A 14,430-nucleotide genomic window follows, 5' to 3' on the forward strand; every position below is an offset into this window, starting at 1 on the left:
GTTCAGTTTAAGTACCTGCTCCCCTACAAAGCAGCTGCAGTGTGATTGCTGGTAGGTTGGACAAGACAAAGAAAACAACAACAATTACACTACGTTTGCTCATGTTTTCCAGCTCTCCTCTCACCAGTGCAAAACACATACTGTCAGAAGCTATGGAATAAACCATTATCTTTAGAAGAAAAGTCAAATAAACAAACACTTGACAGTTATTGCTGCAAGGGCAGAACGAAGAACACTTTGTGAATTTTTTTGCAAGATGAATTTGATGCAGGGATGTCAAAGATAGAGAATATTCGGTATAAATATAATGATAAATCAATTCAACACCTGCACTGTAAAAACATTATATGATTATGACAACAACATGTGTTTTTACATTGCTTTAACTACATTGCAATCTTCAACCGTTTTTATGCATTATACAAGATTCAACTCAGTCAGTTTAATGAGTTGAAATGACTTAAACATCAAGTTGATTGTACTTAAAAATTTAAGGCAGACACTTTTTTTTTACAGTGTGTAATACAATGCACTCTCAGTAACCTTATCAGGTATTTGCACAAACAATTCAATTCACTTCCTTCCATAATTATACATAATTTCAGGCAGACTGATTTTTTTTCACTTGAACACTTAAGTAAATAAAATGTGAAGTAAAGTAAAAATGTCTACCTTTGTGTCTTATTCAAGTAAAGCTCTTCTGCAATTGTTAGATGTGTTATTGGTGTTTTTGGACCTGATTTGTTAACAATTTTACTGTACACTTTATTGGTGTACACTTGTTACAGTGTAATTACACATTTAAAAACTGAGTAATATTATTTAACAACATGTTGCCTACTTAGGGTTAAGATTTGGGGTTGCATTTTATTTTAAGGTATCAGTGTAAGTATGCATTTAAGTACTGTGTAACAATAATTAACTTCATGTATAACCTTATAGGGTTAGGATTACGTTTGGTTAATACTAATTATATACTAACATATTTATTATTATTAAAGTTATTACTACAGTAACATGTAACGTGTAACAAGTACACTGTGAAATAATGTGTTACCGGATTTGGTTTAGGGTTAGTTGCATGTCATTATGGTTAATTCACTGTAAATGATATATTAAGTAAATGTAACACATGTAACAAGGACACTGTGAAATTACTGGAATTGGCACATGGGATAACTTTTTGTTGATATAGGTTTTAAACCACAATTAAAATTCAGTTGTTATACCTTTAAAAGGTGTCTTTTTGGTGTTTAAACTATGTGTTGAAAATGTGTGATAAAAATATGTATTTTCCATTGCTTGAAAAAATGTATCATGTAGGCTAATGCATTATCAAAATATGTATTTTCCGTTTCATTTGTCCCTGCTTCATAATGTGACATCTAACATCAGATATTTTATACTTCCAGTTTGGCTTATGTAACTTTTTAAAGTTATACGTTTAATTGGCAGGTAGATTTCAAAGATATTTAAGGAAAAAACTTTTTGGAGCAACTATATTATATACAGCATGATATTGCTTTTTTTTAATTTTTTTTTTAAGTACATTCCTTTAGTTTTCCAAAAACCTGTTGGTATGGTATAGGTAAGATTATGAGATGAGGAAGATATATGCAAAAAAGTAGTTTTGCTTTCAGTTGAACACTGGTAATCGCAAATTCCAAAGTTTTTCAGGCTAATTCTGACTAATGGGATTATTGTGTCACTGGCTATGTAATTTGCAATAAATATGTAATTACTGGCTATGGCTTGAGTAATTTTCAGCTTCAAGGACATCCCGCACCATAAACGCAACTCTGAAACTTTGTGGTATACGTGACACAAGGCATGATAGCAGGCCCATAAAAGTAATTACCTATGTTTTCTAGCATTGCCAATGACATCATAAAAGTTATTGTTCTAATGTTTGTTACATCAACATGTGACTTATTGTAATGTAATGAATCTCAGTTCTCTCTCTGGGCACTAAAATGAGAACATAAAGCAGCTTTATGTTTACATCTTTCTTGTTTTACAGTATCTTTGAGATTTAACCACATTGATTTGTAACTTTGACCAAAAATATTGCAATAAACAATATCACTAAAATAAATTAGAACAGTTATACCATTAAAAAAAATCATGTGCACACTGAGGGCTAAATATGATATTGTCAGGTTGTGTGCAGGTTGCCGAAGACGAGGACACGAGAATAGCAGTATAGTTGATCTATTTACAAACTTAACTTTCTGCAACATACATGAACAAAACTCTAGGACTTCAGAAAACACAACCATACAAGGACGACGACCAACAAACACTGAGGGAAAACACAGTGCTTAAAAGAACTGGGACTAATGGGATAATTAACTGAACACGGGTGAAGAAACTGAACACAAACGAGGAGCGGGAAAAACTAACAGGACTAAACCAAAATCACAAAGACAGGGGGAAACCAGATCACAAACAGAACTTAAACACATTGAAAACGTGACAGATCTATATATATATATATATATATATATATATATATATATATATATACATACATATAAGAGAGTAGATATTACTTTGGTAATTTTAACAGGCAAGATATGACACCGGGGAAGGTTTTTTTTTTTTTTAAATGGGAAAAGACACAAGTGAAGTCCTCACCTTTGACTGTCTATAAATGCAGATTAGAAAGCACAAGAGAACAGCACAGTCTATTTCATGCAATTGACATACATTTACAGTGTTAGAATCCTCATAAAGGGGGGCAGGTATATATGAATATGAATATGAAAATAGAGCATGACAGTAAAAGTGGCAGGAAAAAGATAAGTTCTTTGCCCGAGGTCATTCATTTTCATTTTTAAATCACCTCTGACTAAAACATGTGGTGGCTCCCATCCTTTTGCGGCATCTCACATCTGGCAGGCTAAGCATGATAAGCTAAGTCAAGCCCACGGCGCTCTTCCATGAACCTATGTTTGTGACCACCTCATCTGCTCAGAGGAGTGGGTATCTGCAGGGACCCCCAATGTAGCATCACAGAAGTTTCACAAACGTTACACTTGTCGAATTACTTTTTTCTCTCATTCATCTTTTAGATAAAACATTTAAAGGGTTAGTTCACCCAAAAATGAAAATTCTGTAATTACTCGCCCTCATGTTGTTCCAAAACCGTATGTCGTTCGTTCATCTTCAGAACACAAATGAAGATATTTTTAATGAAATCTGAGAGTTTTCTGTCCCTCCATTGACAGTCTACGCAACTACCATATTCAAGCCAGAAAGGTAAAGACATCATTAAAGTAATCCATGTGACTCCAGTGGTTTCACCTCAATTTATGAGGCGACACAAGTGCTTTATTTGCGCAAAACAACATCATTTACCACTTTATTTACAAAATATTAATCTCCAACGCACGAGAGCACCATGAGGCATGCGTGTTGTGTTGACAACGAGAGCAAACGTTGTTGCGTAAACGCATGTTGGAGATTAATATTTTGTAAATAAAGTGGTAAATTATGTTTGTTTGTTTTTTGTGCAAACAAAGCACTTGCATCACTTCATAAAATTAAGGTTAAATCATTGGAGTCACATGGATTATTTTAATGATGTCTTTACCTTTTGGGGGCTTCAAAGTGATAGTTGCAATGTAAAAAAATGATATGATCAATAAGTTATGACAACAAGTTTTTACATTGCTTTAACTCATCAGAATAAGTTAAGCATTTTTTTTATAAATTATATAAGATTCAACTTTTTTAAAAGTAATTTTAATGTAATTTAAGTTGAAGTGACTTATTTTTTAAGTACAATCAACTTGGATGTTTAAGGCAGCAACTTTTTTACAGCGTGTAAACTGTCTATGGAGGGATAGAAAGCTCTCAGATTTCATCAAAAAGATCCTCATTTGTGTTCTGAAGATGAAATAATGTCTTATGGATTTGAAACGACACGAGGATGAGTATTAATGACAGAATTTTTGGGTAAACTAACCCTTTAAATTAATCTGCACAGTCAGAACTTGTTGCACGAGATCTCCATACTGCATAACTAATTGTTTATAACTATAATAATTGTTTAAAGATCTTTAAAACATCAAACTCATTCTTGCTTAAATTAATGTTTAATAGATCTGTATTGCTTCCCCTTACAGCTCTAACCTTTAAAAAGATGGAAATAGATAAAGTACAGTATTCATAATTAGCATTGATTTCATTGCTCCTGACATCGATGACACCGATGACTGTAACGCAACAAGCCTATAAACTACACAATAGACATTCCAGTCTCTCAGCTGCATGTAAGCAGGTCTTGTGTGCGCCGCCTCTGCGTAACCATTTCAGTGGCTGTCACAGACTAATGTGCGACTCAAGCCTTCAATAAAAAGGTGATGACAGCCATGTTAGGTGAATGAGGATTTGAAGAAAAGGAGTGAGTTCAGCAGGTGCTCCTTTAGCTGAACCAATTTTGATTCCAGCAAACTGTATATTCATTAATCATCAAACACAAAAGCACAAAACATTGACCATGCCTATTTTGTTTACCACATTGTAATTTTTTTTTTTTCACAGTTGGAAATAAAACACAGATGACGAGTAGGTTTTACAAGAAAATACTATTTCAGTCTTAAAGTTTACGTTTAATCAAATGTGTTACTTGCCGTTTCATTGTAATTATTTGTAAAATTAACTAGCAATTTCTGAGAGAAGATTGTTTCAAAGTAAATCCCACACCACTTTTTTCAGTCTAAAAGTTTCTAGTTGTGTGATGAAAGACTTTAGCCAATGAAATGAAAGGTAAAGTATGTCACGGTAGAAACGTTGAATGATTTTGAAGCATTGTTAAATTTCACTGTTTAGCAATATGCTATAATTTGCCCTTATCAGAAATCAGACAGATGTTTGATTTGTGCAACTTGCCACTTTTAACATTGGAAACACGGTGAAACAAACAAGAAGCATCATGAGCAAAAAAAAAAACAAAAAAATTTGAATGATTATTCTGATGTCATGATATAAAATCCTCTTGACAGGAGAAAGAAACCCCATTTCTGGCCAGCATTCCTCTGTGTTGGTTTTTGTTACAGCTGCCAGTGCAAATTTACCCCTCCTCGTAGGCTGTGCTTGAAATAGGCTTATCTTTTGAGGGGCCTGATCAGTTGACAATAGCCCATTTAGATGTTAAAGCTGAGTGCTGCTCTTCTCTTTTCTACAAAAGATAATTATTCCTTCAAATAAGTTACTTCAAGGCTCCTTTTAGCACTTCTGTAAAAAGTGTATTAATAAGGCTTTGAATTATGAGGGAAAAACTGAGATTTTCGAGATACAACCGACAATAGACAAAGAAGCACATGCCTGAAATGGTTGGGCTTGGAGCACTGCGAAACAAAGACGACGAGGGTCTGGTTTGAGAAAAGCTGATTTATATTTGAATGTTTGGGACATCAGAAAGGGAAAATGTCTTTGGTGTATTGATAAGCTGCTCTTTTTAGCGCTCGCAAGTCTTGGGAGAAAGGTGGTATCTAAAGACTGTCAGAATGCACTCTGGCGTCCTGCTGATATCTTTTGTCATAGCTGAATAAATCGTGGCTAACAAGGCCAAGAGTAGATTAGCCACAGAGGATTTAAAAGGTTGTTGCTTGAGGTTTGTCTAACACCAAACTACTGATTAATGTGTCCATAAGAAAACATGCACAAAATGCTACATTCGGGGGCGCTTTAGCTTTTTTCGTTTGCAAACAATGTGGTGCTAATGACACGGGGTTACAGCAACAAACGGGCGAAAGATTCCGTTCGTGAATGCTAACAAATGCGCAGCAAGAGAAGCTTAAAAGCTTGTTACGATCACCAACACTACGAGCTTGAAATGCACAGCAAGCGGTCGCAACAATTGAAGCGGCGTCTTTGAAAGCAAGAGGGCCGAGAGAGACGTAAATGATAAAGACAGTGGGAAAAGAGCGACAAACAACGCTACGTGGAGGAAGAAGAAACTGCCACCATTATCAACGGTACACAATTGATGCACATGTCATCTTCACGGTTACCTCAGTGTGAGCGAGAACAACTTTTGAGCTGTTCTTCAATCCTGATTGTCTCAACAGATGGAGTCTCGTGCTATACGCAGTCTGCGGCATCCCCGTCCGCCATCTTTAAGCACAACTGGCTTTAGTTAGCAATGGTCCTCCCCTCCATCTTTCTTTATCTTCTTGTTTTCCACCCAGCCCCCTCTCTCGGTTTGTTTTGAGGGGTCTTCTTTTGAAAATCATATGCTGGGATCGACAGGTTGAGGGACGGGAATCGACGAGAACATGGAGCTCTTGCTGCTGTGCTTCACTCAATGATGGATCCTCTGACCATGCTTGATTATCTCGAGACATATCCGCTGAGGACAAATATTCATCCCAGATCTGAGGCCTTTGATCTGATGAAGGCCCGATTTGAAAGCCCCCTCCAAAGAGCCCTTTAAAGACACGTTCCCTCAGATGTTCCAAGTAATGAGATTTAGAGTGCTATGATTAATCTAGGCCAATTTCATACACACACACACACACACACACACACACACACACACACACAGATGAAAACACAAAAGAAATGGACATATGCATTCTCGGACCGATCAAATTAAGTTTGCGCGACGATTCCTCCCATCCACAAATTAACGGAAAAAATATATACGAAAAGCGAACAACAGCCCAGCTGGAGTTCTTTGATCGCGCTTTGGGGAAAAAAATTGATCTGAAGAGCCTTCAACAATCATATTGAAAACTACGGCCGCGACGTTTTTTCTCGGTTTCATTTGCACAACGTTCACCGTCCTGACTATTATTATCCTTCGAGCTCCAGGACGACCAGCGTTTATTTGGACTGGGAATGCTAATCTCGTTGACCACCATCTCTGACACATTTCACAGAGTCGACTCCAAGAACAATGATGTGAGTTAAGTCTCAAAATGGTTGATGCTCTCACCTGCCTCTCCTGCTGGGTGTCTCCTCCGCTGTGATTTCTGCGGTCCGCCATGACTGGGCGCAGTCGCCTACTCGCCAACCCCAGAGTACTTTCTTATACTCATGGATCTCTTTCTGTTTCTTACTACTGTGTTGCTGAAAGATGTGCATCTTTACTTTATGTTGCAGCTTCAGCTCTGCAACCTGATTGGTGGACGCAAGGACCAGATGATAGACCTCGGAACCCTATTGTAACTATGGCAACAGACCCCACAGGCATGAGTGATTTGCTCCTAATTGCAAAGTAAACATTAGAAATGGAACTGGATATTATCACAAAGTGTGACGAACCTTGGGGTGGCGATTACAAAAATGAAATAAGCTTTGAAAGAAAAACAACAAAGCCGAGTGCTGTCCGATATGCTGCCCATTCTAAGCAGGATGAAAAGGCAAGCACAAAGACCACAGAGTAGCGGTCCTTTTCAAACCTTAACGCCAATGCTGTTTGATGTTTGGGAGCATTTCATTCATCGCAAGAAAACAACAACAAACCAACAATGGGAAAAAGCCACAAATATACATAGCGAGACAAGACAAACAAAATCGGTGTAGGCAGATGAGCGTGCTGGAAAGGAAAATGTAGAGAAGGCGAAAGATGATATTGCCTTTGTTGTGCAATGTTATCAGCTGCTTACCTTTCATACGGATTTCACACTTGCTTGTCTAGTAGCAGCCAGGGTCAGACCCAGCAAACCCTTCCCACAATGACTGATTTTCCATTCAAACCATCCTGGCGAGGATCCTTGGTATTGCCTGCCACTTGCATTTGCATTGGCGCCACCACTCTCAAACAAATTTACCACACACACTTAGTCTTGTTTTCAGGACTTCACATCATGCTGTCTTTGGGCTTGCGTCGGCTAGCCATGGACTCTTATTGAAAAGACACTTTTGATTCCGCACGCTCAAGAACAGCGATGTGACTAGTGAGAAAAGAAAGTCACTGCAAAATAGCAGCTGGCCATTAGTCTCAGTGGCCCCTCATGCGTTTGGGGGGGGGGGGGGGGGGGACTCAGGTGGGGGGTTTCTGGACTGAAGGAGGGAGATCGCAGATACATTATATTTAATGAGTCGTTCTCATCTTTATCCATAAAAAACTACTGCAGGTACTGATCCTTTAAACACTATAGCACTATAAGTTAGACATATTTAAAGAGACATTTATTTTACTAAAGGAACATGAATGTAATTAGAATAATAAATGCAACTTTGAATAAATAAGTCCTGTAGTTCTGTTAAAATACTTACACTATATTCAAATGTTTGAAGTCAATGCTTTTATTTTTTAAGATGTATCAACTGGTGATTAGAAATGTTTATTGAGCAGCAAATCATCATATTAGAATGATTTCTGGAGGATCATGTGACACTGAAGACTGAAAGCTGAAAATTCAGCTTTGATCACAGGAATAAATTACATTTTAAAACAGCCTATATTAAAACAGACAACCGTTATTTTAAATTGTAATAATAGGTTATGTTTTTACTGTATTTTTGATCAATCAAATACAGCCTTAGCAAGAGACTTTTCAAAAACATTAAAAAAACTGGTACTGAACCTTTAAATGGACTTCTCCGCACGTGTCTGAAAATACGTTTTAATCATGCTACTTTAAAAATTGCAAATTATTTTGATAATATCTGTTATGCTACACACTGAATAAATCTCAAAGCCCTTAGGATAACATTTGTTTTCATCAGGATTATCCAGGTCATCATAGTTATTTTAGTAAATTAATAAGAGCTATTTTAGCCCAAAAGCAACAGGGTTGCTAGGATAGCTACATATGTTTTTCATTTCATTCCCAAAATAAGTATCCCAATTATTATAGGTAAGGTACTGGATGGTAAATGGTAAATAACAAACCAAACAAGCTTCAAATGATTATTAATAGTGGGATTATTAACTAAAAAGATGAACTATTCTCGCCAAAGTACTGCAGTTGATTCAGTGGTAAATATATTTTGCTGATGATGAAAGATAGACCGCTCTCTTTTTCCTTTCGGCATTGAAAGGTCACATAATACACTAGTGCAACACATCATTAAAATACTGCACAATACCCACACACAGAGCATACAGCATAAAAAACATAAACACCAGGGGAGAGTCAAAATACTTTAGTTTGGCTCATAAACAAACAATACCTAGCCATACCGTTGCTAAGGTCAGATGTATAGGTCATTATAGAGCAGACTGATGTATTATTCAGAAGAGAATTCTCTTCTGAATAATACAAGAGATTCAACCATTTTTACTGCCACTCTCGTTGACACAAAATGATTGTGGAACATGTGATTAACAAAATCTTTGACAGTAAAAATGTAGAGGATTCATTTAATTGTTGTCAGTGCACATCTTCGCCCAAGATTAAACAGATAAGAACACAGAAAAGTGTCAAATAATAGTAAGGTATCCATTTCAAGGACTGAAACAGACTGGAAATGTCAGGAGGAGTGGCTTAAAAGTGTCAGCAAAAACAGAGTGAAATATCCCTAGGCTTTGAAGGTGTGTCAAAAGAGTATCCAGTTTCTTGCTGGCAAAATAAGGGCACTTTAATGGTACACCTCTTAAATAGAGCGAACATTAGCATGCCGACTGATACTCCAACATCAAAAGGACACCAGATTCCTATAAAATTGACAACCGGCAATGATAAATCAACAGAATCATGGGTTCTGGTACACTGTTATCCTCCGTAAAGACTGCAAGTCACATGCTGAAATCTATTTTCCTTTGTAAGACAGACAGTCTGTAATTTTATCCTCAGGATCATCTATCCGAATTGTCTTACAAGAGCTACAGAGAAAGGCTTTTCTCACCTCAAACAGTGAACTGCATCACCTAACATAATTCACAGCTGGAAGACATTCTCAGAATTCCCTGTTCTCACAAAGAAGGTACGAACAGACTTTTTAGTCGACTATTGCATGAATAAAAATGCCTCATTAAGGGATATTGAGACTCAGGGATGGTTATACGTGTGCAGTGCTGCATTGATTTGAAGATCAATGGAGAGCAAAGGTGTTCAGAAGACTGAATCAATTCTGCATAACAATCACATGCAACACCTCAAAGATCGCTCCATCCCCCAATGACTCAAACTCACTCCTGGCAGAAACTAAGACATAGTGTGCTTGACGAATCAAATCCCACCTCATAAATGACAATCATTTCTGATTTGCAAATCTGCATGTTTTAGTAATATGTAAGCACACAAAATAAATGTGACTTTGACCAAACAATTATGAAATTAAGAAACCAAATAACCAAAGTCAATTCAAATTTGCAAAGTAGACAGCCTTCTAGTTATCTTTAATATCATTATTTGTTTATTATGGTTATCTCTAAATTACTATAAAATTAGAAGTTTGATGCCTCCATGACTAGAACTATTTGAATTGACAATAAATCCCTGTTAACAGTTACTCATTCAATTTAGAATCATCATTTTACAAGAAATAATTAAGACAAACGTTGTTTAGAAAAATGTTACAAGCTCTATGTATTTTTAGAAAGAAAAACATGCAAATAAAGCATAAAAATAATAATAAAAACAGAAAAAGTGCAGAAGTGTATTTTGACTAAATAAGCTGCCTACTATTTACTATTAGACTAAATTTACATTATATATATATATATACAAATTGTGTATATGTAAATTGTCTGTGTGTGTGTGTGTGTGTGTGTGTGTGTGTGTGTGTGTGTGTGTGTGTGTGTGTGTGTGTGTGTGTGTGTGTGTGTGTGTGTGTGTGTGTGTGTGTGTGTGTGTGTGTGTGTGTGTGAATCTATTATCAAAAAATCTTATAAGCTGGGATATATACATTTACTATATATTCTATGTATATATACAATATATGCAAACTATGCACAATATCATAAGACATGCATAATAAAATGACAATGGTGATTATATATATATATATATATATATATATATATATATATATATATATATATATATATATATATATATATCATCACCATTGACATCACATTGTGCATATTAAATTATGAACTGTGTGAAATGTAAGAACTATGAATATCATTATAGATCCCTTTTTCATCTTTGTCTACACTAACATACATCAAAAGCAGCACAAACATTATGGGCAGATATCACACAGCGCTCACAGAGCATTATTCAAAATATGGCCCTTGCTTGTACAGTGCCTTTCCTATTCGCTCTGAAATTTCAGTCAAGAGCTCAGCATACTCAGGTTTCAGCAACAAAAATGAGCTCTTCTTGCATTCCCACCCCCATCTTTGTACTGCTCTCCCCCTCCCACCTCTGGCTGTCTCTCCCAGAGACTCTTGTTTATTCCTCCCCTCAGGCTGTAAGATTGGAGCCCGGGCCTGCCATGAAAGAGCACACACAAAACAAGAGAAGATTAAAGGACAGAGAGATATAAGGAGTGCATCTGACCAAACCATCTGTGCTACTCAAAAACCTTTTTTTTCTTCACCCTACACTTCCATGCAGAGGTGTAAGAACCACAGTGCAGACAACCACATAGGAATCAGTGACATAAATACAAACTATGAAGGTTTATTTATTGATTCTGACATAGAGGTGGTAAAGTATATAATAAGTTCAGCAGGAACAAAATTCAATTTACCAGTATTGAACCTTTTGACAAATACCACAAAAACCAATGTAGCTCTTTTCTCAGATTCTAAACACTGATACAATCCACTGAACTGGATGAATAACGAATGGATTTATGCACTTGTACTTAGGGAGGAAAAAAATATATTTCTAATACACATTTTTGAGCTTCACTGAGCTGAACGGAATATGCAAATGACTTACTTTCAAAAGGATCTTCAAAATCTGCGTTTCATGTTTGTTTGTTTATTTGTTTTTTGCCTCATTGAAAAGAACATTGAATTCACTGCTGAGATCATTTAGAAAAGAAAAGAGGCATATTCTCACACTCATACAACTGAAACTGCGGTGTGAAATGGTCTGGACCTTAAGTGTGTGCCAAATAATGATCGTGCAGTACGTTACATTCAAGAACTGTGTCTGAAAGCAACGTTGTGGACGGTGCTGAATGCTTTTGTTCTGTAAACTCATCTTTAAAACATAAAGGATTTAATTGATAAATATATAAATTATATTAGAATTCATTAATAATGTTTAAATGTTATTAATGAAAGTTATTATTGTTGTAAGTCGACCACTAACAAAAATCCAGTCGATGTCTTCTGTAATGTTGTTATATATATACACTACAGGTCAAAAAGTTTAGAATAATTAAGATGTTTTTGAAAGTCTCTTTAGCTCACCAATGCTGCATTTCCTGGAACAAAAATACAGTAAAACAAACACATACACACAAAAAACAGTAACACTTTTTTCTATTTTAATATATTTTAAAATATAATTAATGTGAAGGCAATATCATTATAGGCAATATATACATACATACACTAGGCCTACATACACACACACACACACACACACACACACACACACACACTTTTTATTCCCAAAAATTTGGAATAACTCACAAACCTGTTTGGAGCAATCCAGTCCGATTTCTAAGGTTTAATCTGTGCAGATGTTGTTGTTGTTGTTTTTGTTGTTGTTTTGCTCAGGATCATGATCAGGTCAACAAAATCTCAGTATATCATGGGCATAACGATCATGACAGTGCACCAACAAACTCCCGGCAAACTCCCTGCTTGACATCATAACTAAAGCAACGATTCAACAGCCTCCCCTGGTGGATGAAACGAATCCGATACACGAAGGATGGTCTGGATGAGCTTAAGCCTTACAGCCTTTAGAAGTTCGATTCGTTTCAGCGAATCGGTTCAAGCTGTTCAAAACAGCGATTCACTGATACATCCGACTCACCTATTTATCAACAGTGTTCCCAAAAGTAATTAAGTGCTAAATACTGCCTCTGTGTATTATTTGTATACTTACACGTGTCAAAAGTTTGTTGTATGCAATTTCAATGTCACAGAGACCTGACTTTGACAGACTAAATAACGCTTTGTGAATTGGTTCGATCGATGATCGAAAATTAACTTTTAATTGACTCATTTAATACAATAAGTAAACACCAACAGCATTAAACTAGTCTAACTAAATCATAACATTTAAACACATTTTCATCTGGATGCTCATACTCCAAATTACTGAGGAAACAGGAGGAACTGAGGAAATCAAATATGTAACGTTATCCCGCTAAAATCAAAGAAGACCCATTGTTTTCATAATATCAGAACAGCCATGGGTAGTAATGTGTGCTTTGCCGAAAAATTTACACAGTAGCCTACACAGACGCTAAATGCTGTTTACGATGCGAGTGTCCCTGGATGAAACAGCTATGCTATGTGTATCTCAATATGAAATATAGAAAACAATGGCATCAGAGCGCAGGCGCGGTGGCCAAGTGGTAAGGCGTCGGTCTCGTAAACCGAAGATCGCGGGTTCGAACCCCGTCCGTGCCTTTTAAGTCCATTACAGTTCAACAACATAGACTAATGTATGGGTTTGGTGAACAAAATACTGTTGGTTTGCCTCAAGATCATGGAAATGAAACACATAAGACATGGGCATATAGGAATTGTCTACTCTATAGCCTACTATAAGGCCCAAACCCTCTAACCCTAGCCAGGTCTATTCAATGTCTTCTGACTGGATCACTTGACAATTTCGAGTAGATTGATGGATGGAACAGGTTATTTCTCAAGATTTGCTGCCATCCCAACAGATTAAGTTTTTTTTTTTTTTTTCAGTCACATTACAAGCAATGAACATAACAACAGAGGTGTCAATTCCAGGGGTCAGAAAGTAAAAGTCACCGCGTATAAACAAACTCGGCGGAGTCACTTCCAGAATTTCTTTTAGAGCTTCAAATGACGCTGGAAATGAAATGTGACAGACTGAAGCCACCCGTTTCCTAAACTTTTTTGGAGCTTTAAATTCGACACACACAAACACACACTATAACGATTGTTGGCTCTTTGATGAATGCTATGTTCTTCATCTGTAAGTCCCTTTGGATAAAAGCATCTGCTAAAATGCATAGCCTACATGTAGGCTGAATGTATAATCTCAATGATAATTTTAATGGTTCAGTTGCTGAACCTGAAATAAAAAGCGCTGTTATCAAATCTGACCAATGCCTATCCTACTCGTATAATGCGGTAAAATGTCTATTAAACAACGCAACCACATCTTGTAGTTCTGTTGAGTAGCCTATGTTCAATTTTCTATTCAATTTTCAATTTACTTTTATATGTTATTTATTTAAGGCATGTTGCGGTATTCAACAACCTGTTACACGGCAGAAAAAAATGTAAATTCTGAATAAAATAAAAATATTATTAAAAATATTACAAACAGCAAGTAACAACAATGCTTATTACATCATCATCAGTAGGCTACCACTTGTCTGAGGAACCCGGAAGCGCGGTTGTATGAT

At 36.3% G+C, this 14,430-nt stretch overlaps 1 non-coding gene across 1 annotated transcript; it reads left to right on the forward strand.

Annotated features, from left to right (window-relative positions):
- The first annotated feature begins 13,381 nt into the window (after window positions 1-13,381).
- trnat-cgu (transfer RNA threonine (anticodon CGU)) lies at window positions 13,382-13,453 on the forward strand. Its single transcript has one exon. It is a non-coding gene; the product is annotated as a tRNA-Thr (tRNA).
- The last annotated feature ends 977 nt before the right edge of the window (window positions 13,454-14,430 follow it).

Source organism: Siphateles boraxobius, unplaced genomic scaffold (assembly GCF_051911475.1).
Source record: "Siphateles boraxobius isolate OS27281-9 unplaced genomic scaffold, OSU_SipBor_1 66, whole genome shotgun sequence".
NCBI lineage: Eukaryota > Metazoa > Chordata > Actinopteri > Cypriniformes > Leuciscidae > Siphateles > Siphateles boraxobius.